This window comes from Aythya ferina (genome assembly GCF_964211825.1).
Source record: "Aythya ferina genome assembly, chromosome: Z".
Taxonomy (NCBI): domain Eukaryota; kingdom Metazoa; phylum Chordata; class Aves; order Anseriformes; family Anatidae; genus Aythya; species Aythya ferina.
In genome coordinates this window covers 19,897,884-19,922,652 of record NC_140299.1, presented here as the reverse complement: position 1 = coordinate 19,922,652, position 24,769 = coordinate 19,897,884, and the positions used below count along the sequence as shown (strand labels likewise).

The 24,769-nt window shown below is 39.9% G+C and overlaps 1 long non-coding RNA gene across 1 annotated transcript; it reads left to right on the top strand.

The window, feature by feature from the left end:
• Positions 1-7,249: 7,249 nt before the first annotated feature.
• Positions 7,250-10,038, top strand: LOC311427690. The gene is made up of 3 exons (XR_014687492.1): positions 7,250-7,339; positions 7,467-7,538; positions 9,466-10,038. It is a non-coding gene; the product is annotated as an uncharacterized lncRNA (long non-coding RNA).
• Positions 10,039-24,769: the final 14,731 nt, after the last annotated feature.

Here is a 24,769-nt window from a genome sequence, read left to right as displayed (position 1 = left end):
TCTGCGTTTGCTACCAGAAAACATTTGTATTTACTTTCAAATGAGTTCTGGAAAAGCTACTAAGTCCCTTCTCAAAGATTATTCTCTGAAAATAAAAGAAAATAAATAAATAAATAAATAAATAAATAAATGAAGCAGCATAGAGCTCCTCAACCATAAAAGAAATCAGAAGTGGGCAGTGCTGGATCATATGTGCTGCCTCTCTTTAAATGCTCTCACCCAGCAGGAAATGAGAAAGTAGTTTAATACTACCATTCCCGAACACTGTGGGATATTTGTCTGAATCTGCATTACCTTAACTGTCAGCAAGCTACCAAGCAAGGTCATGACTGCATCCACCACACTAAGCAATCAGAATTGACTTATCATGTGTAATTAAGTCCAGGATATATATTTAAGTTATCTGTAATGTGCCTTCTATGGTTGCTATTCAGCCTCACATATCTGTATCTCTTCTAGCAGACCCTCTGGTAACTGATAGAGGGAAATTGGTTTGAACAGTGAACAAGAAAATAATAAGCAGCTAAACTAAGCTCTTGGCTTGTGTAAACAGATACAATTTAAGACATTGCAAAATTTCCCCTGCTGAGTGTTTCTCCTCATGAAACTGAGATAAATGAGGTAAAATTCTATGACTATTTTAGTCTTATTATCCCTCAGTGATGGCCCCCTTCTGTATTCTCCCTAGGTCCCTGAACTCACTGTTCAGGTGCTGTGTAACACTAATTTGCAGATTTGACTTTGCCACTTTGCTCTTTTTGTATTTTTCCACTCAAAGACTTCTGCCTGTCTCAGCTGGGCTTTCCCTCAGCTTCAGACTGTGAAGCTGAACCTAACATTGAATGTTTTGCAATTTGCAGGCTGACCCTAGCCTTCGTCTTGCATACTTAAAAGGATCAGACTTTCCCCTTTGGACTAAGCTAACTGGAACTTTAAAAGTAACTTGCACCATTTCCTCACACCATTTGTTTGCTCTTTGGCCAGCAGAGACTATTACAGGTAGGCAGCTTACAAGCAGTTTTTGGCTGCGATTTCTTAGGATCTTAATCATAAATGTCAGTGGCTGTGAAGATGCCTTTACTGCAATCGATGCCTTGACTTTTCATATGCCTCAATTCCTTTGCTATGCTTTTTGTGTTACAGAGATCCTGCCCTTAAAGGGCAGGTAATTAAACCGTAAGAGGTAATTAGAAAGTGTATGGAATTCTGCTGTTTTCAAGCTAGTGCTTTTGAGCTAGTGAGAGAATTGCTTTGAATAGGCAGCTGATGTGTTGGAGACCTACAATGAACTTCAGGTCCATGAAAGTCAGTATTTTTCCATAAATTTCCATGTGGTCAGCATTTCTCTGCTACTGAAGAACATCTTTAGAAATATGCTTCAGGCTTGTTTTCTTTTACTTTTAAAAAGCACTGCAAAAGGATGTTACAGAATTAACCATTCTCTGCTCATATGTTTTTTTTGTTTGTTTGTTTGTTTGTTTGTTTTTTTCCATTTCAGGCCACGGGGATGTGTTTCACAAGAGATTCATTCTTCACCTTCATTGGCTTTGTGGGACTTAACTACTGCATACAAATCCCTGAATGCACAGAAAGGAAAATAAACACTCCCCATAGCCTCCGATTATATTTGGCTCAATCTCATTATCCAACTTGTTTACATTGTTTCAAATTAAGCATTTGCTAAACCAAAGATTAATGTCTCCAAAACACTTTAAATGTATTTGTCACTGTTCACCATGACTTTAGCTAGTCAAGAAATATGTCTCTTGAAAATATATTCCGAAAGTACTTCTTTCTGATGACAGTTAAATGAGACAATCAGTTGTTTTGTACTATTTTCTTATCATATATTTCTTTTGAGTAGTCATGTTGGTTTCTATTTTAGGATATTCCCTAATATTTACAGGTTGTTTTCTAATATTTTTATTCCAAGTTCTTCATCATGAGATAATGAAAAGATTAGTACTCTAGCAACACATCACATTTTAAATATCTAGACAATTTTTTGTCTTACAGCAACTGTTCCCAAATTCAGTGATGAAAGGACCTAAGCAGAATCTGTCCCCTCAGTCCTAGGCTCTAGAGCCAGGTGGAAATCAGAGGGGTAGACATTTCTGCCACTTGCATCTTCTGAGCTATTTGGCATATTTTATCTGCAGTTCTTATTCACAGATTTTTCACATAATCCTTTTTCAACAGATTTCATTAAATTCAGCCCTCAGAACCTGTATAATTTTAAGAAAGAAGAGTTCTTATCTTTGAGTGCATTTCCATCTTCTGTGACCAAAGCAGCACTATTTCTTGGCTGTCCTTTTTGTTAGCTTTCACACAGTTGCTAAAAGTGACCAAGAAAGCAATCTCAATTCAAAATTTAATTTTGTGTAAGCACCTCCCCATTAAAACAAAACCTGGGCAAATATTTTAGTGAAGTAGCCAAGGCTGAGTCTCTGGCTGGTTTATTGGCTTTCTTCATTTGTTTTCTAACTACTGAGTTTTGCAGCAACCTGTTACCTAAGTAACAGGTTCTCTCTCTTCTTGCTGGAGGCCTGGTGCCTATTTTCTGCTTTGATTACTCAATCACGGTTCTACTGAATCCTTAGCTTGGAGACTGATTTTCAAAAATCTATTAGCAAATAGTTTTTTGTGTTTATTCATTTCTTACTGGAAGTTAAATGTGTAGAGAAAGTATTGTCAGTACAGTACTTGTTAAGAACTTGCTCCATCTTCTGGATCAATCACTAATAAAGAACTGAAATTCAGCTTGGCACAACACAGACACTTTTGGAAAAAGTGCTTTTCACACACCCACGCTTGCATATAAACCCTCAAGCGGAAAGTTCTCCTGTCATCATCATTTGTTTACAGACATACAGCCAGTTCCTTTTCATTTAACACTGCTCTTTTTCGAGGTGTTTTAAATTACTTATTCTGTGGAGATTTATAAGGCACTGGATTAAATAACTGTGCAAGTCCAGGTTGCACTGACCACAGTCACTCCTTCCATTTCTCAGGGTTAACCACATTCATCCTTCTTCATGCAATGATAATGTTATTATTAGTATTTTTCTTGCTTCTCTTAACTTTGACAGACCTAATCTTCTCACCATCATGTATGCCTAACCTTCAGGACAGATAATGGATGTTTTCTGACTATGGATTACTTAAGAATGAAACTTAAATACACCTTTTATTGATTTGTTTAACGTTAGTTTAGCTTCCTCCTTGCAATTCATGTAATAGTTACTAAAATGCTCATCCTGCCATTGTGTTTAGCCCGTGTTATCATTAGCTTTTTTTAGTCCTTGATTATCTCCTATTTTAAAATTAAAATCTTGTCCTTGTAGTTTGACTGCAGCTCCCTACATCCATGCTCTCTTTATTTACTACTTACATCAATTTCCCTCTGGCAGTAGACCCTGACATAAGTTCCCGTTCCTCCTTGCTGAGGTTCATATTTTAGAATGTTTGATTCTGCTCCCCACCCTTCTCTTGTGCTCTTCATAACCTTTCCAGGTTTACAGATGTGTGGCTGGATTAGCCACAGCGTCCAGAGACATGAAATGTAGAAGAAAAAGTTCTGCATCATTTCTAACATTTAGAAAATACAGGAAAGCTGTGATAGAGGGACAGACAAAATTGATCGGCTCATTTGTACAAATTATTCACTCAGATCAAAGCATAGTGTACACGTATGGACATATTAGATACCCAACATGTCCCACAGAACTGTTAGATCTTGCATCTTCTGAAGAAAGGTTTTCTTTCAGGTCACCATACTATTTGGAAAGGCTGTTCCTTCCCTTTTTCATGTGTCACTTACTTACCTGATAACATTTGCACATTTTCTTACTTGAAAGTAAACTTCTCCCCTTCAACAAACTCATTCAAGTGCTTCATTTGGGTTTCAAATCTCTGCTTTCAATACACAGAAAAAGTGGCAGTCTGGACATTCCTGCCTGTCTTAAAATACTTAATTCCCAGTTTTCTAAATTAGATAAACAAGAAGTCCAAAACAAGGCCCAAAAAAAGTAAACTAGAAAGCTGCTCTTATGCTACTATTATGAGCATATTCAATCATGGTGTATTCAGATTTTGATAAGTATTTCTAACCCACCCATAGTCCTAAAAGTCTGTCTTAAAAGTGGCCAAGTACTTTTGTCTGGTGTAATCTCAGTCATCAGTAAAGGCTGCCATTTCTTTGTGTCTGTGCACAGTCTGTGCCTGTGCACAGAGCATTTACAGCCATACTTGGACCTGTAACCCAATGCAGGTATTTTGCACAAGTACATAAGTTGTGCAGATGTTGAAGGAACAGAGAATCAGATTCAGCAACTGTCCTGGTTTCAGTTAGAACAGAGTTAATTTTCTTCCTAGTAGCTGGTGGAATGCTGTGTTTTGGCTTAAGATGAGAAGAGTGCTGATAACACCCCGATGTTTTAATTGTTGCAGAGCAGTGCTTATACTAAGCCAAGGACATCTCAGCTTCTTGCTCTGTCCTGCCAATGGGCAGGCTGGGGGCAACAACAAACATTACTTCATTTACTTGACACATACTGTTGATCATTAGGGACTTTGTGCTCCATTTTTGTTTACTGTTAATTAAATATGTGTCTTCAAAGACTGTTCAATTCATATGATACTTTTGTTGACCAAGATTAGGCTCAGTGTTATTGTTACTGAACACAGGAATATGTTGTTCGGTGTTTGTTTGTTTGTTTGTTTGTTTTTGTTTGTTTGTTTTTGTTGTGCACTGGGGAAAAGCGTATTAATGCAATGAAAACTGCTTTTAAAACTAAGGCCTTAAAGATCAGATGTCCCAAGTTGAGGAGGCTGGTATGAGTTACCAAGGTTTGATTTTATCAATTTCAAGCAATAAAGACTAGAATCTTATAAATAAAAACCTATTTCTTCCTTCCAGAGCAGCTCTGGAATTCACATAATGCATCAAGTCTAAAGCATGAGTTACTCAGAAAGGGTCTGGCAAGATTATGATAAAACACAAATCCATTTGTTTTGATCAGATTCTTGAAATTTTTCTCACTTTCTCTCTTTTCTTTCTATGGCCAATAATAATAATAAAGAGAATGAAAGAAGAGAAGTTATTCTCTCTGTTTCACAGAAAGTCCTGTATTTTTAGTAAATGGGATTGGTAGTTTACGCTAGTACTTACTCCTACAACTGCCCACCAATGTAAGACAGTTGCCAGCATGTTCTAATTTTGTGAAATTGTGTTAACTAATCCATTTCTGTGGGCAGAAAAGACCTGAAGATAATGTTACACTCTTCTGTTGAAAACAGAATTAAAAATCTGTTATCCTCCAGTGACATTTAGATTTATTTTTTTAAACAGAATATTATTAGATATGGATAGGGATAGATAACAGATAGATAGATAACAGATAGGGATATCTGTTACAGTTCATGAATACCATATCTGCTTAGCAGCAGCTCTAAATCTAAAGGAAACAGTCTGATTCAACAGAACTGGACTCTGAGCATGTTGAATACTTGTCTTCAAGTTACATTCAAGAGATTTGAGATACAAAATCAATAACAAACAACAAAAAAAAAAGACAATGTTCTCTTATCTAAATCTTAACTATAAAATAGGAATGACTAGCAGCTTTCTTTAAATATATTTATATATATACATATATAAAATTCTCCAGAACACATAATATATTGACAAGAAGTATTGAAAACCAAGGAGAAAATTAACGCTATTTTCTTTGGAGCAGACTCTGACCTGTGCACAGAAAATATTAAATGCAAGCTCATTAACTGAATGCTGCATATCCTATGCATGGAGAGTAGATAAACAAACAAACAAAAATGAACAAACAAAACCACAAACATTTAATCTGAAATTAAGCATCTGCATGAGGAGATTGAATTCTGATGCATAGAAAACCTTAATTTTGCTATTTTAGGATGCTAGACACAATATTAAATAGTACTTTCTGTCATTCATTCTATGCAGGTTGATGTTATAAGTAATATTTTATAACCTTTTGCTGAGTAACCCTTAGCTGGGTTAAAAACTGGCTTGATGGACAGAACCAGACAGCAGTGATGAATGGAGTGAAATCCAGTGGGCAACCATTTGCCAGTGGTGTTCCCAAGGGGTTGGTGTTGGGGCCCATCCTCTTTAATAGCTTTACTGATGATTTGGATGAGGGAATTGAGTGCACCCTCAATAAGTTTGCAGATGACACCAAAATGGGGGAAAATGTTGATCTGCCAGAGGGTAGGAAGGCCATGCAGAGGGGCAGAGGCCAGTGGGATGAGGTTCAACATGGCTAAGTGCCAGGTCCTGTACTTTGGCCACAACAACCCTATACAATGCTACAGGCCTGGGGTAGAGTGGCTGGAAAGATGTGCAGAGGAAAAAGATCTTGTGGTGTTGGTTGATGGTCGCCTGAAGATGAGCTGGCAGTGTGCCCAGGTGGCCAAGAAGGCCAATGGCATCCTGGCTTGTATCAGGAATAGCATAGCCAGCAGGACCAGGGCGGTGATTGTCCCCCTGTACTCAGTTCTGGTGAGGCTGCACCTTGAGTACTTTTCACTTTTGGGCCCCTCACTACAAGACGGACATGGAGGCCCTGGAGCATGTCCAGAGAAGGGCTACGAAGCTGGTGAAGGGCCTGGAACACAAGTCCTATGGGGAGCAGCTGAGGGAACTGGGGTTGTTTAGTCTGGAGAAGAGGAGTCTCAAAGAGCCTCCTCTTATTGCTCTCTACAGCTCCCTGAAAGGAAGGTGTGGGGAGCTTGGGGTTGGCCTCATCTCACACATAACTAGCGACAGGACTAGAAGGAATGGCCTCAAGTTGCTCCAGGGGAGTTTCAGGCTGGAAATGAGGAGACATTTCTTCTCAGAAAGAGCAGTCAGGCACTGGAATGGGTTGGCCGGGGAGGTGGTAGAGTCACCATCCTTGAGGGAGTTTAAGGAGAGGTTGATCATGGTTTTCAGGGACATGGTTTAGTGGGTGACATTGGTGGTAGGGAGCAGGTTGGACCAGATGGTCATTTCCAACCTTAATGATTCTATGATTCTATAAATATTCATACTATTTTTTTTTATTGTATTTTTTTTTACAAGCTGATTAGGGAGAATTAAAAAGCCTGTAAACACACTCGTTCTACATATGGGTTTATCTTCTCAGAAAATTATTTTTGTCTCTCACCTGTTTTTTATGTCAACAGTCAGATAACCATTATTTTGTGCTCAGGAATTTTTGTGCTCTGATGTAGGAGGTATCATCAAGTCAAGACCTGTAGTTTTCCCAGTTTTCCTGTCCAAAGCTGTAGTACTTCTTTGGGGTTGTCTGAGGAAATACAGGTACTATTTTTGAGTTTGTTCTACCTGAACTGTTTTTGTCCACAATGGGGCTTTTCAACCCAAGCAGCATCTAATGGAAAAAAAAATGGATTGACCAAGACCTTAAGCTGCACTTATTTTTTTCTAGATTTGTCTTCTCAAACACACTCAGGATGCTGTCATAAAGACCTGGATCAGAAGGACCTAGATCTCCTCCATTGTGAGTTTTTTCCACTTCTATTACCTTGAGGAAGTTTAAAATAGCACATTTTTTTTTTTTTTTAATATTTTTTATTTATTTATTTATTTTTTCCTCACAGTTATGCTTAGTCACTTGCAATCAACTTTTCACCCTTTGAGTATTTCTGGGCAAGTCATAATCCATTCTGCTGCTTCTGTTTTCTGCCTATCACCCTGTCTTGCAAATGTGGAAGAGATTTTGCCTGCCATGTTAATCAGCCAGTACCTGGTTTCACTTTAATAGCTTTAACAAGAAAAAGCTCTAGTTGAAATATGCTGTTTTATAAAGTGTAAAGAAGGAACATGGACTACAGAAAAACAAAACTAGGTGCATCTCAACCACAGAACAATTTGTTTGTTATAAAGATCTAAAACTAGTAGTCTCTAACACACCCTCCATATTAGCAATGCTGTTTACAGCTAACAATCTGTCCACTTCAAACAGGATTGTTGCCTTGGTATTATTTAGCAATGTGTTTCTTTTCTTGTTGAGGCTTACTATCCTTCCTTCACATTTATCTGCTTTCTTCTGCATTGTTGTTAACACAGCAAGAAATGACTTCATCCTTGATGGGTTATGACATTCCCAATAATACATAACTATTCAACTTCTTATGGTTGGTCTGATTAGCTCAAGGACTCTATTCCAATTTTAGCAGCCTTTCAAAGCTTTGCCTAACCATTTCAAAGGGTTATTTTATCCAGCACAAGGCATGAGTTACTTGAAAGAATGTCTCTCTTACTTAAATACAAGAGTGAAAAGTCATTCAGCCTCTGATTTGGATCCTATCTTTATTGCTGTATGAATATTACAACAACACAACTATGACAATTAATTCCCATGAAAACAATAAAGAGAAGGGGGGGATACGGGGGTGGAAATAAAAACACATCATGAGAAATGTTTGGTTTTCCTCATCATAACTTGTGTGTGTTATGAAAGGGAGTGTGGGCTGTGTCTGTGCAGTTGGCCAGGTCTCACTCCTGGCATTCAGGAAGCAGATTTGCAGAATAAACTCATATATTTACAAGGCAAAGGATAATTTTTCTTCTGGCAACCACTATTCTCTGTATACCAGCAAATGCCAGGGCCTGCCCTCTAGAGTTGAGAGTTGAGCCAGCATCATACTCTGAGTGTTATCATTTGGAAAACATCCAGCATAGCAAAGCCTTAATTCAGATTGAAGTAGTAGTAACATAAATTATTGTAATTTACTTTGAATCTCCTTTTCCCAAGAGAATATTAATGTACTTTCTACTTTGGTAAGTCATCGAATGACTCTTTTGCTTCTACCTAAGTACTCACAGAAAATACCTGCAAGTCTAAATCTCAAATTTGTGGCAGATCTAACCTCACACACTTTGAACTGGGGATGGACACACAGCAATGCTGCATAGGTGCTTCCCCCACCTGGATGCCTGGGTCCCCTTCTGCTTTCCAAATCAGATGCCCTGGGCACTAACATGAGAAATATTGTGAAAGAGCAGTGGCTATATTACACCTTCAACAGCTGAGGAAGTAAAAGGGAAAATTTTGGGAGGAGAGAATAAAAAAAAAAAATGTGCCTGAAGAAGAGTCCGTAATATCAAGGGTGCTTTTTGAATGAGAAGAGAGAAAATCCTATCAGAGGTGTCAGACACAAACACTCTGAATGTTGCTTCTCAAAGAGGTGGTTTATCATTTTAATATTTCCCAATTTGTTACAATATTTCCCTTTGGGTATGCTAAATCAAATCAGAGGGATGTTCTGCAGCCTCTTGGCTCAGACAGTCTCCTAGTCTTGAAGGGCCTCTAGTGGCTGATGGTCTCATTATGTTAGCAAAAACTCCTAATTCTTCAAGCTTTCCAAGTATTAACATCAGACTTTTAAAGGTGACATTTTCTCTCTTTCTATTCTCTTTTACAGTCTGAAGAGAGAAAAAAAAAACAAAACAAAACAACAACAAAAAACTTTTGGTAGAAGGATCAGAAGCTGCAGGATGCATTTGATAGTGTGAAATAGAAGATTGGAGACTGAACAACACCTTAGCATCCCTCACCTGTACTGGAGCTAGAAGGCCTTAGTATATATATGTTTTAGTATATATATATTTTACTAGCTGTTATGCCTAATTGATTTAGCTTCTAAAACTTACAAGCTTATAAGAGATGATTTAATTGTGCTTTACAGACATGGCTAACAGCTGATGATAGCATATTACTTCAGTTTAGCAGAGACAGGCAAGTAATAAGAAGTTTGAAGCTGAAGTCAGCAAGTCTCAAACCGTAAATAATGCAGGATTGACAGAAAATAAAACAAAGAAACATTGAAAGAAATAACAAGACATTAAAAAAAAAACTGAGGGGTGGAAAACAAGGAAAAGCAAGTCTCATATATGGTTGACTTTCTAAAATAACCTCAACCCAGCAGTTGAAGCAAAAGCTAGTTAGGGGTAAAAGAAACATCAATACATAAAATTCTCTGATCTTTATTTTTTGGGACTGGAAAGTAGATGATCTTTTGTGATATAAAAAAATATATATAAATAAATATATATATATGCGCTCAAAATATATATATATATATTTATATATATATATATAAATAAAGTTTATTATTATCTGAGCCATGAAATGAGATCAGTGGTTAAAAAGGAGGAATAAAACAAGAAAAATCAAAAACATACGGACACCAAATATTAGGCAACTAACAAAATACAATAAGATAAGCTGTAGGTTTATTTATCCCAAGAAAAGCTTCAGCAGACAAGCTGTCATTACCAGAGAGTAGATAGTGTTATATAAAGGGAGAACACACTTCATTTCTAGACAGTTAATCTCATTTATCATCCCAAGATACATATGTCAATGTCAGATGTAAATGTCTTGTAAGTTGAAGTGTAGAATTAGAGCTCATCTCTATTGATGATAAGGGGAAAAAGTGCAGACTCTCACACAGGATTATTCTAAATTGGCAGCCACTGTGGGGCAGCATTTGGACGAAGCAACCAAAAAGAGCACACAAAGAAACCATACCCAACAAGAAAAGAGCAACCACCTCTGAGCCACCAGTTTTTCAGACTAAACTTGTTTTAAGTGCTCCCCAGTTGTGAAAAGATTTTTAGTTAAAAGGTCAAGCTAATTTTAAACATTTCCTGTTTCTGATCAAGTGTTTTGGTCAGGCTGGTTCAGGCCTGGTCTTTTCTTTTTAAAAAGAAAAAGAATACTGCTGAATACAGTAATTGTTAATAAAAACAGCATACACTTTACGGATGAATAAGGTACACTGGTAGCCAAGATGTGAAATCCCAAAGGTTTCAGCACAATTGTCTTATTCACAAATACAAATCTTTTCCAAACACCAGAAGCAAAGTGTTCCAAAGTGTATTTGGTAACATAAATCCAGATATTTAGGACTCACCTTTTTTATCTATATTTACAGAGTTCAGGGTACGAACTTGAATATACATCAGTGCATATAAATGTTTGTTTTCCAGCCTGAAAGCCCTGTTTGTCCCAATGCTTTTGTCATTTCAGCTTAGATTTTTTGTGCTTTTCTTCGCATGTCTGCTGAATTGTCAGTGTCCTTTATGGAAATTAAATTACTATGATCAATCTTAGTGGGAGTGACAGTAATTGTCAGAGGACAGGTAATATAATAACCCTCTACCTATTTCTGGGGTTTTAAATAGCTGATGGCTGCTAAGTGCACTGTTACAGCAAGTCACTCTTGTCTATTTTAATCACTTGCAAATACAAGGAAAAGTGTGTCCTGCAGTAGTCCATTTTCAGGGGTATTGACATGGTATGAACCTTTTGATTGATTTAAGAACTATCTGGTACTATCACATTGTAGGTCACTGTCAGTCTAGGCTAGCAAAGGGTAGAAAGCTGGCTTTATAAGAACATAAAACAAATGAGAAGTTGTACTGTGTTTAGTCTTATCCTTCCAAAACCAGGATTCAGGTTACAGCTTTTCAGCTCATTAGATATGATTATTAGGGATTTTGAATGGAAGTATGCAGCTGTTGAGTTAGTAAGATAGCAGCAATTAAGCTAGTGAACACTAAAGAGATCTGCAGTGACCTGCACAACAGGCTCAACAGGGCTAGTGCATGGGCTGGAGCATAGGCATGGTGTCCAAGCATCCCAAGTACATAAGGTTTGCATGCATTTACATGCCTAAGTGCCCACCACCGCCCTCACACTCCCCACCCAAACTGCTTCCCACCCCACCATCCCCCTCCACCACTCCATCACCCGTCACGGAATAGCTGACTGTGATGCACTTCTGCAAGACAGAATCCAGAGCATAAAGGACATCATATGACTAACACCACCATACAAACAAAACAAAACAAAACAAAACAAAACAAAACAAAACAAAAACAGTATTTTGAGAAATGGGATCATCTAAAACATGAAATCCAGAACACATCTGGTGAGGTATTCAACACAGTCTTCCCATTGTGTGCCACATTTGAGAAGTTCTAATTGGAGCCCTGACATGATGATTCTTCTTCTGGAGATGTACAGATGAATTGGAAAGCATCCAAAGGAGACCAGACAGCAAATATGGGAAGAGGTCCATAAATTGTGGGAGGAAAGGAAAAAAAATGGATTCATTTAACCAAGAGGAGACTGGGAGGCAACACGACATTCCTCGAATATCTAAAAAGAAGGAAAATAAGAAGCTGTCTGTATTCACCAGAAATGGGGTCAGGAATGATGGGGCAATACTGCAGTGAAGAACACTTGTCTTGGACCATGAGGAAAACTCATTAACAGAAAGGCTAATTTAGTATTAGCAGTATCTGAGCCAAGCGTCTGTGAATAGGTTGGACAGTAACCTCCAAGGAATAGTCCTGGTGTCATTGATTCACTCGTAATTGCAAGTGGTTCCAACTGACTGATATAAACAAGGCTGCTATAATGCAAAAATTTGAAATGGGTCCCACAGACAGTACCATGAATACAGTAAGCATTGAGCTCTTCACCTCCTTCAACCTCAGTTTGACCTCAGGAACCATTTAGATCTCACTATAACCTAAGCCAGGGAAAAGATCTCTCCATTTATCAGAGTAGTGGCTTGCCAGCTAAGGGTGGAAGGGAAGAGGTACCTAGGGCCAATGGTGAAAGGGTTGCTCTTATAACAGAGAGGAGGGTACACTGTCGGTTAAGAAATATCTGGCCATTCTTTCAGTCTCTGGTCTTCAGACTAAAAAGCCCGTTTCTGTGATTTTCATGGTACATATATCATAGAATCATAGAATCATAGAATGTCCTGAGTTGGAAGGGACCCATAAGGAGCATCAAGTCCAACTCCTGGCACCGCACAGGTCTACCCAAAAGTTTAGACCATGTGACTAAGTGCACAGTCCAATCGCTTTTTAAATTCAGACAGGTTGGTGAAGTGACTACTTCACTGAGGAGCCTGTTCCAGTGTGCAGCTACCCTCTTGGTGAAGAACCCCTTCCCGATGTCCAGCCTAAACTTCCCCTGCCTCAGCTTAACACTGTTCCCACAGGTCCTATCACTGGTGATTACAGAGAATAGGTCACCTGCCTCTGCACTCTCCGTCTCGAGGAAGTTGTAGACCACGATGAGGTCCCCCCTCAGCCTCCTCTTCTCCAGGCTGAACAGGCCCAGTGCCCTCAGCCTTTCTTCAAATGTCTTCCTCTCTATGCCCTTCACCATCTTTGTCGCTCTCCTCTGGACACTCTCCAACAGTTTAATGTCCTTCTTGTACTGTGGTGCCCAGAACTGCACACAGTACTCGAGGTGAGGCCGCACCAGCACAGAGTAGAGCAGGACAATCACCTCCCTCGACCGAGTAGCAATGCCGTGGTTGATGCACCCCAGGATACAGTTGGCCCTCCTGGCTGCCAGGGCACACTGCTGGCTCATATTCAATTTGTTGTCAATCACCACCACCAGATCTCTCTCTGCAGGGCTGCTCTCCAGCATCTCATCACCCAGTCTGTATGTACAGCCAGGGTTGCCCCATCCCAGGTGCAGGACCCGGCACTTGCTTTTGTTAAACTTCATGTGGTGGGTGATTGCCCAGCTCTCCAATCTGTCCAGATCTCTCTGCAAGGCCTTTCCACCCTCATCTGTGTCCACAACTCCACCAAGTTTGGTGTCATTGGCAAATTTGCTCAAAACACCTTCTAGTCCTACATCCAAATCATTTATAAAACCATTGAAGAGGACTGACCCTAAAATGGAGCCTTGAGGGACCCCACTAGTGACCATCTGCCAGCCAGTTGTGGCCCCATTTACCACAACCCTTTGAGCCCTGCCTGTCAGCCATGGTATGATATTTTTGTTAAGTTGTATGCTGGACATTTTGTCTAGTAGGATCCTATGGGAAACCATGTCAAAAGTCTTGCTGAAGTCCAAAAAGATCACATCAGCTGGTTTCCCTTGACCAACTAGGTGGGTGATCTTATCATAAAAGGAAATCAAATTTGTTAGGCAGGACCTACCCCTCATGAACCCATGTTGGCTGGGACCAATGACTGCATTGTCCCCCAGATGTGCTTCAATAACTTCAGGAATCATCTTCTCCATAATTTTACAAGGCACTGACATGAGACTGACAGGCCTGCATTTGCTAGGATCTTCTTTCTTACCCTTCTTGAAAATTGGCACAACATTTGCCAGCTTCCAGTCTACTGAGACCTCTCCAGATTCCCAAGACCATTGAAAAACAATGGAGAGAGGTCCCGTGATGACATGAACCAGCTCTTTAAGCACCCTGGGATGAATCCCATCTGGACCCATGGACTTGTGTGGATCCAGGTGGAACAGCAAATTCCGCACACGTTCAGGGTTGGTTGGGAGTTTGTCATTCCCACTGTCATGATCCTCCAGCTCAGGGCACCCTGGGTCCTGAAGCCCATTATCAGTGTTGAAGACAGAGGCGAAGAAGGCATTAAATATCTCTGCTTTGCCCATGTGCTTGTCTGTGAGGAGACCTTTTCCATCAAGTAGCGGACCTATGCTTTCTTTGGTTCTCCTTTCTCTGTTCACATATCTAAAAAAAATTAAAAAAACTTTTTTATTGTCTTCCACAGGCATGGCCAGCTTCAACTCTAGTTGGGCTTTGACCACACGTATTTTCTCTCTACAAACACAAACAGCATCCCTGTATTCCTTCCTCATCACCTGACCCTCCTTCCAGCAGCCATACACTCATTTTTCACCTAAGCTCCAGTAGAAGATCCCTGGTGAGCCAGGCTGGCCTTCTGCCCTGCTTGCCTGACTTCTGATATTTTGGAATTGCCTCATCTTGTGCTTTTAGGAGGCAGTTCTTAAAGATTGACCAGCACTGATGGACGCCAATGCCTTCAAAAGCAGTTTCCCAGGGGACCTTGGTGCCTAGGGACCTCCCTGAGCAGCCTGAAGTCTGCTTTCCCCATTTCCAGGGCTGACGTTTTGGTGGCAGTTTTCCTTCTGTCACCATAAATTCTGAACTCAACCACTTCATGGTCACTATGACCGAGATGGCTGCCAATTGCCATGTCTCCCACGAGGCCCTCTCTGTTCTCCAGCAACAGATCTAGGACCTTTCCTAAAAAACAATGTTTGCTGGGAATTGGAAAATGAAACTACGGATGTTTGTTTGATTGGTCTTATAGCAGCCACTTTTTTTTTTTTTTTTTAAATGCTCACCCTTTTCCTCTGCTACCTGATTGTTCAGCATTATAATCGTTAGCTGAAATACGGTGTTTTTCTAAGCACTGTTTACTTAAGATCTTAGAGTTCAGCAGTTTGGAAAACTCTGCTTATAAAAATAAAGTTTTTATCACTGTCAAGGTCTTTGAAGCTTGAAGAACCTTACTCTAGTTTCCCCTTATCCTGAAGGAAAAAACACATAAAAGGAACAACTGGAGCAGCACAGCTTCATCTTGCAAGATAAAGAGCAGAGGTTCGAATTATATATCACAGTTTAATACAGAATATAAGCAGATTTGTCCTTGTCTTCATTTCAAATAACAGACCACGTCTCTTTATTAAAAACTGAGAAAAAACAAAATGTAATCAGGGTGGTCTTCATATGCTGTAGTTAAATCTATGTCCAGCAAAAGCAAATAACACCCTTTTGTACAATATCCCTTTGTACATCTCTGTAAGATGAGGAGATAAAAATCTTATTTATCTGTTTCAGCAGCACAATAAACATGTACCATCTTTAGATGTAAATGTAGAGAAGTCTAGGGAATATACAAACGTTAGTTGTGGGTTAATAATTCAGAAACTCACTTCAATATCACTGGCTCATTTCAGAAGAAAAAAAAAAAATAATAATCCCACAGTGTAACTGGCATGCTTATTCTGCCCACAGAATGGTTTAGATTGGCAGGGACCTCTGGGTCCATCTGTCTCAAACCCTGGTCAAGCAGGAACACTCAGAACAGGCTGCCCAGGACCATGTCCAGGTGGCTTCTGAAGATCGCAAAGGAAGAGACTCCACAACCTCTCTGGGCAGCCTGTGACAGCTCTGTCACCTGCACAGTAAAGAAGTGCTTCCTGATGTTCAGAGGGAGACTCCTATGTTTCGTTTTGTACCTGTTGCCTCTTATCCTGTCCCTGAGCACCGCTGAAAAGAAGCTGACTCCATCTTTTAATACCTCCCTTAAGGTATTTATACACATTGATAAAACTGCCCTGAATTCCTCCTTCTCCAGAATGAAAAGACCCAGCTCTCACAGCCTTTTGTCATAGGAGAGGTGCTCCAGGCCCTGCCAGCCCTTTTCTGGCAAGTTGGCTGACATCATGCTTTAAGCTAATAATCCTGGGGTGCTGGGCCTTAAAGCATGGCACTCAGATACTCATGAACAATAGAGTGGAATAGTACACCTACCAGAGTAGTGAGAAATGCTCCTCAGTGTTCCAACAAGATTGGCAAAAAGGCAGTTGAAGGCCCAAACCAAATGCCTCTATACTAATGCACACAGTATGGTTAAACAGGAGGAGCTGGTAGCCACTGCCCAGATGGAAAAGTATGACATAACTGTTATCACAGAAACCCGGTGGGATGAATCACACAAGTCAAGTTCAGTAATAAATGCCTATAAACTATTCAGAAGGGACAGAAAAGAAAGGAAAGGTGGATAAGTTGTTCCCTATGCCCCATCATCCATATCATTAATTAAAATGTTGAACAGAAGTGGACACAGTATTGACTCCCGGCGTACAGTTACTGGCCTCCCTGACTGTCTCCCACCACCCTCCGGGCCCAGCCATTAAACTGCATTTTAAAACCTACCTCAATGTCTCCCCACCCAGCCCACACTTTATCAGCTTGTCTGAGGCTCATGCAAGGAGCAATGTCAAATGCCTTACTGAAGTCTGGTTAAAAGAACACGAACATCAAGGAACATCACCATTGTATATGAAACTGTTAATATTGAGCCAAATTCAGCTGTTGGCCTCTTTCTTTGATCCCTTCTTTACAACTTTCTACACAGCCTGCTGCATCTGTTGGCTATTTCTGTTGTCTGAACAGGCTCTTATATAGGCCTCTCCCAAGCACAAGCTGAAGGTGTGCTTGACCCTCCCCAGTCAGGGAGCAGCTACAGCAAAGGCTCCAGTCATCCCAGTTAATTACAGTGATGAGAGAGTGCAAGAGTTTCCTCGGGCCCACAACTTCATGGCTTCCCTTACTCTGTTCTTGCCTTCTCCTATGCTCTTGCATCTTGTCCCCAGAAGATACTGAAGTTTCCAAAACAGAATGAGAGACTGGTACACAAGCACCTGTGTCTCTTAGCTGCTTCTGTTAGCTGTGCTTTGAGAGAGAATAGATTAGAAAAAAAGAAGAAAAGGTCAGAGAAGAGGTGGTCATGGAAAAGAACTTCAGACTACATGGGGGAAAAGAATGTCAGAGAATAGTAGAATGGAGAAAGTGATAAAAAAAGGTTCTAAAAAGAAAAAAAAAATATATATAAATGTCAGACAGGATCTAAGAAAAGGAGAGAAGGTCAAAAGGGGTCAGAGAGGTTCTAAAAAGGTCAGAATATTAGAGAAGGACAAGTAAGCTCAGGGAAGGAAAGGGGAGGGGAGGGAAAACATGTCTAATAACATGGAGAAAAAGGTTAGAACAACAGGAGAAAACAAACAAACAAACAAACAAAAAACCTGAAAGTGAAAGATCGCCCTTACTTTTCCCTTTCCACTACAACATTCCATCCGTGGGAGTCATCCCACCACATCTTTATGTTCTCAACAAGATCACAGCCCTGCAATTATCTCATCTGTCCCTGCACCTATCCCATCCTATTTATTCCCCATATTGCATGCACTAGTACATAGGCACTGAAGAGGGGCATCTCATCTCATCTTACCTTCTCCCTTTCCTGACATTCCTAGTTTAAAGCCCTCATTATGAGGTCAGCCATCCCATTGGCAGAAATATCTTTGCCCCGCTTAGTGAGGTGGATCTTGTCCCTACACTACAGACATTGATACACAGACTGGGTCCCGTGGTCATAGAATCCAAAAATGTCATCAACACCAGTTCTATAGTCAATTGACTTCTACTATCAGTACCCTTCTCCTAACACCCCTCCCCTCACCAGCAGGATTGAGGAGAACGAAACTGAGGTCCCTGGCCCCTTGACTACTGCCCCCAGACCTCTGTAGTCAGTTTTGGTACTGTGCAGGTTTCCCCTAGCCTTATAATTTGCTCCCATGTGGAGTAAGAGTAGGTGGCAGTAGCCAGGGTTGGGTCAGCTACAGTGAAGCCTCCACAATATCCTGGATGTGGGCCTCCAGCAGGCAGCAAACTTCTTCAGTCAAGTCAGGCCAACATTTGGGTGCTTCTTTTTCCCTGTAGCAGGGAGTCACCCATTACAATGGCTCACCAATTCTTCCTGGCAGTCTTGCACGCTCTAGCGTTGGGTGAACCAGATTCACATCTGGCACATCTGGCTTCTCTTCAACACTGAGGGTGGTGAACCTATTTTTGTAGTTATAAGCCCTTAGGTATGGCAGGAATCTTTCTCTTAGTGACAGAAGTCACCAGCATCCATCCTTCCCCTTTTCTAGAGGTGGACTTTTCCTGCTTCTGCAGTTGAAGAGATACTCTTCAAGTTGCATCTCAAAGAATATCCCTTCTGTCTCTCTTTCATCTTTGATGCCTCACAACCTGCCTATTTTGTCTCTTACATCTTTCACTTGACAGCACACTTCCCCAAAACAGCACACCTCCTGCAGGTCAGGGGTCTTCTCTCCTGGCTTCTCCTGCAGCCAGGGACCCAGAGAGCTGCATGCCATCCAACCTGTGTCTACATCTAACCCTTCACCCTAGCAAAATCGCTACTGCAAAGTGTCGGAATTTATTTAGAGATCTGGGATCAGTGCAAAGGGCTCATGATCTACAACAGACAGCTGCAATTGTTATTCCAGCTCCCCAGGCAACAGAAGCAAACCTAAATCTGATGAGGAATCTGGGTCAACGCTGGGCTCAGTAAAAAAAAAAAAAAAAAAAAAAAAAAAAAAAAATTTCTTATTCTCAAATTGTGTTTCACTGTACTTACCAATGACTTCAAAGTAATCTGAGACTTGGAAGCTGATTCCAAGCAAAAAACTGAGCCACTGCGAGCCACAGAGCTCTGCATCAGGAGTCCAGAAAAGCCATCAGGCTCTAGGTTTTCCCTGTAGATAACTTGTCCTCACAAACAAAGCTTGGACTTGAGTATTTACAGCAGTTAGCAGTGTTCTTTAAGGAAAAAAAAAGAAAAGAAAAGAAAAAAAAAAGTCCTTTCTTTATGAGAGCTGTAGATCAGTCTGTTCGGGTAGTGTAGTCTAGGGTTTGCACAATGGGTGCTTTAAAAGGAAGACCAGGAACCAGTAAACAGCCAATTCTCACCATTAGAGAAGAAAGCAGCAGGAGACACAACAGTCATGATACCCTAGGATCTGATTGAATCACCAGGCACTGCAAAAGAAGATTTAGCTTTCCTTTATAAGCTGATTGGCATCTGTGCAAGCTGATTGGCATTGTGAATATGCCCATGAAGGCTGGTGTTCTGCAAAACCTGGGTTCAGATGAATGTTAAGTATGAGCTGGGAAAGTAGGTAAAGTTACAGACCTCTTGAAAAGCCCATTGCTTACAAAGGCCTCAGAAGTCTCAAGTGTAATGAGTCCAAAGGGGGGTGGAAAATCACAGCATACAGCATTTTGAAGTGTTACAGCATGTGCATTTTATTCTTCAATTTTCCAGTTAACTTCCCTTAATAGCCAGCCTATACATTGAAACAGATCTGGCTTCACAACCTACCTGGTGATTCTATTTTTATTTTTATTTTTAATTACATAATACAGGTTTAAGTAAGGAGCTCATACTATAATACATTTTGCCAAACTAAACATAATAAGTGATTAAAATACACAGCATATTATGTTTGAACAGATAATTAATGAAGTCTTCATTACCTAACCAAAGGAAAGTTAAGACCATTCAAGTAGATGTGCTTCAACTGTCAAAAGATTTTTCTACTATGGGAGAATTCTACTTCAGAGAGTGTATTAGCGTGTTTGACATCTCTTTGTCTGTGACCTAAATAAACATGATGCAGAAGTCCGGCATAAAACTGAACTAAATTCAACAGAATAACAGCATCATAGTGAAAGCCAAGCTTCCTGTTTTGCTTGTCCATTCCTCCTCCGCTTCCCAACTTGTTTATTGTATGCAGACAGAACAATTTGTACAAATGTAGGTGAGGAAGCCCCTTTTTCTTCTCTTCAGACTTAGTCTACCCTGTCTTTAAAGTAAACATTGGTTTGCCTGAACTAGTCTGACCATAAAAAGCCTGAAGTGATGTTCAAGTAAATCTTATAGTCTGTACTTGGGTGTATTTCACCTATACAGAAAGGGCCAAAACACCAGATCCTGATGGATCTGGTCTGAAGCCAGAGATTGTTTATATCTGGCAATTTAGGAGGTGAACTGGAAGTAAGATACCAGACAAACACTGACAGACTGCCAAACACTGTTACTCAAACCACTGAAAAGAAAGTCACTGTGTGAAATGGCACCAAACCTTCCTCACAAACTTTTTGTGCAGGAAAATCTGTAAAATGCAGATGTAAGAAGGTGGCCAAGCAGCACTGCGACTTCACATGACAAAGCAGGAAGGGGCCCTCAGAATCAATACAAAAAGGGCTGATACTTTCATAACCTGCTCTCACTACATCCTTGGATGGTCTCAGCAGTATGTCCAACCTTGCCTCTTGGGGAAATTCACATTAGAAATGCACAAACTTCTGTCCTTTACCTTTTGTCTAATCAATGTAGTCCTGAGTGTTTTTGTTTGTTTGTTTGTTTGTTTTGTGAAGTGCTGGAAACTACAAGTGCTGCCCTGTAACGCCAGGGAAAGTGGAAACTCTTTGAACTCATGAACATCTGAGCATGGGAGCTCAAATGTTCATGAGTTAAAATCCTATTTGGATCATGCATTGTATCTGAGAACAACCCTGCCTACGCCCCTTCTCTCCCCCCCCTCCTCCCCTCCCCATGACTGCTTTTAAATAACAGTCTTTTGTTTGATACAGATTTTCTTTGGTTAAATATCTCTCTAACTATGTGCAGCTTCAGAATCCTTTTCTTGTGCTCTCCTGATTGCTGCCCCAGATGTTTGCCACTTTCCACAACTGATCTGAAGTGTATGTGCTCCTGTACAACTTCTACCTCTTTTATCTGGCAGCCTGTATACTAAAGTCAGCATCCTCCTACAACTCTCCAAAAGCATTTCCTGAAGCATTCTGCTGCACCATGTAGAATGTAAACCTTGTACCATATCTTACCTGAATAGTGGAGGTAGTAGTCATGCCCCCCTGTGGCTGCTTAGAGAGAGTTTGAAGCAGTTCTGCAGGGGATTTACAACTAATGAGGACACTTAAAATTTTCATGCAATTGATGCTCTCCCAACTTCTTATCAAAATGCTTAAATTGTCTTGGTCTCACAGAAAAAAAAAAAAAAAAAAGAAAAAAAAAAAAAAAGGAAGGAAGGAAAGAAGGAAAGAAGGAAGGAAGGAAGGAAGGAAGGAAGGAAGGAAGGAAGGAAGGAAGGAAGGAAGGAAAAGGTATAGTTTACCTGCTGTTTTCTTAATTCTTTTAAAAACAATACAAGCATATCACAAGAATAACTATGCAATTTTACATTCCAATTTTGAATGAACTATGCAGAAGGCATAGCTTGATTTAGAGACTGAGAGACTGGTTTTAGTAACCTTTCTTAATAACCTGGTAACTGGTTTTAGTAACCTCTCTTCTCAGTAAGAGGCAATTCCTGAAGTAGTCTTTTTATCAGAAAGGTCAGGGAAATATTTGAACATATCCATGTCTCTCTTGTGTAAGCTGTCCAACGCAGAGCAAGAGCAATATAAAGATGAAGTACTGGACTGGTACTTGGGAGATAAAGAGTCATGTGCTTGGTTTGCTACATGCTTCCTTTCTGCTCTTAGTTAAGAGCTCTTGGTTAAGTCACAATCAGTGTTGCCTTTGCAAATTAAAAGAAAAAGTAAATTAAACTTCACCATTTTTGGTGTTATTTGTTCTTGTTGTTGTTTAATTGCAAATGCAGTAAAAGGTATGAATTACTCAGAACATAACTTCATATGCAGTTCAAAACATGAGGTATCAGTTCATGCTGATACATAAGTATCAGCAACCTGGAAGTACCAGTATTCATGCTTTAACTGATTGTCCATGCAAGAAAAGTATGAGCTCCCTCTGAGGTACCATGTGATGAGAGCACTGCAAACTCACATCATAGCTAATATCTTATAAATGGTTTTGTAGCCAAATCCTCATCTGCTGCTGCAATGAGGTTGGAGAGTGCATGTTCTTAAGCGGTTTCTCCTGTAATAGCAGGAAACACCATGCCAGCCTACCATATTTATATTTTTGCTGGCTGCCTTGTGGCTTGAACAAGTAATGTTAGGAGGAATTTGGCACTGGAAATGAAGGAGGAGTAGTTGCCTCCTAACACGGTAAAATTGAGTTCTCATTTGGGCAGAGAGGCATCAAGGTTTGGAACTCAGTAGTGTCTTTTGAAGCAGTGAACAAAAAGAGACTGCTCACCTGAGTGAAAGCTGTCTGAAACAAAGTCACAGCTGTTCCTGTGCTCATTATTACCCTGCTGCAACACACTATTGAAAAAGATAATCCTTAACATTAGACATCATCTTCCATAAATAATAATAAAAAAAATAGTTTCATCATGCAAAAAAGTAACACTAGCACTGTTGATCTCAAACATAATAGGGAAACCATTTCAACACTATCACCATTCTCACAATATTGATAACAGAATTAAAAAAAAAAAAAAAAAAAAAAAAAGGTTAGCTCAAAGGAAGATGGACAAAAGAAGAGAGGGAGTAAAGAAGAAGAAAAAGTAAAACAAAAGACACCTATCATCCTCTAACTTACATGCAGTAGCTCTTGTATTACTAACGTGGCAAATTTATAAATAGCCCTTAACAAGGGAAGGTTTGACAAACTCCATGTAGAGCTGCTGCTTCAGAGACACTGTGGTAGGCAAGTTTACTTGTTAGCTGTTATATCTGCTACCTGGTTAAAAGAGAATATTTAACCTTTAATGTATAAGATTTTTATTTTATTAGAAATCTAAGACAATCAACAGAGAAGCTTGGGAGAGTGGAAGAGCCTGGCAAACCCAGGGACAACACCTATCAGAATAGTCTCATAAAACAAATGTTCTGTAGCAACTGACTGCATTTGGAAGATTTTTAACTTTAATGCTTAAATAAAATATTCCTATTTACATTAAAAATTATTTAGGTTGTGGCAATTAAGGGATTGTGCCCTGTATAAAGTGAACAAGGATTAGCTGTATTGTACATATCGTAATTCTGTAGTTGCACTTAAACAACATTTTCTTGATGCAAGATGTATCAAAAATGGATTATTTGCCTTCTTTGTTAATCAGGCAAGCTGTGCCTATAGTGCTAGGACATTGATTCTGCTTTAGCCTGTTTTATTCCTCATTTCTGTGGAGCAGACAGTTGCTGGACATCACAAGAATGTTCAGAGCGAGTGCCTTTAACAAGAGGGTGGCTGGCTGCTGCGAAATATTCTTTGGGAAATTGTGCTTTTGTTGCTTTCAGTTGCAATTAATAACAGAAAAAATAAGGGAGAAAAGAGCTGAGTAGGCAAGCTGGAAAATGATGATTTTAAATGGGGATATTAAACAATGTGGAGCCTGATAAGAACCAACTGTACTATTCATACTGCTGAGCATCTTGCAAGAACAGGTTCTTGTGACAGGGTTCAAATGACTGCCTATAAAAAAAATTATCTCTTCTGCCTGACATTTCTTGCTACACAAAGGATGTTTTATCTACTTTTCCTCTTCCACCACCAATGCAGCAGAAAGTGCTTCTGTCACAGGTGTGCCAGTGAGAAGGGCTCTGTACTGACTGTATTAGGTGATAAGCTCCTGTTTAATACTGTGTATGAAACCCTACAGAGTGAATTGTCTGCAGGATTTTTGTTCAGATTTTTGATCAACAAGGGATATTGCATAAACATTTCGAGCTCAAGCTAATGCTTTTCCAAAGTTAGAAAAAGCAATTAAGGTGATTAAACATAGGACTGGCTTATGTAATTGCTGTGATTGTATTAAACACACATTGAAAGGGAACACCTTGATATTGCCACCTATTTCAGTTTCACTTGAAAAGTCAGGAAATGGGGTCTCTAAATCAACTGTCCATGTCCAGATGAGATGTCCTGAAGATTTCTTTTGCTGTTTTTGCCAGCTCAACATTTTCTAGACCCTAGGGAGCCCCAGCTGTCACACCAAGCCCATGTTGAGATTAGGGGCTGTGCAGCTGCAGATGAACTCTGTTTTCTCCTCCTGCTTAAAGCCAGTTATGTTTTCCACAGTAATACCCTCCCATACTAATACTAAAATCAATGCTAAATACTAAATACTACTAAACTCAGTCTGATTTAGTAATGCTGAGTATTCCCTAAAAGTTTTAACATTTGTGCCACTGTAGCCCAATGGATTTCAGGGATATTCAAAGACACTGAAGACAACACTGATGGGTTTTAATGCTCTCCTTTAAAAGCCATCATCTGTATGTGATGGAGGGGAGCAGGTGCCTGATGCTGGCAGGTAGACTATCTTCCTGTGTCAGTGAAGGGTAGAAATGTTGCTTTCTGCTTTTACTGAGTATTTTTTAGTTTTCAGAA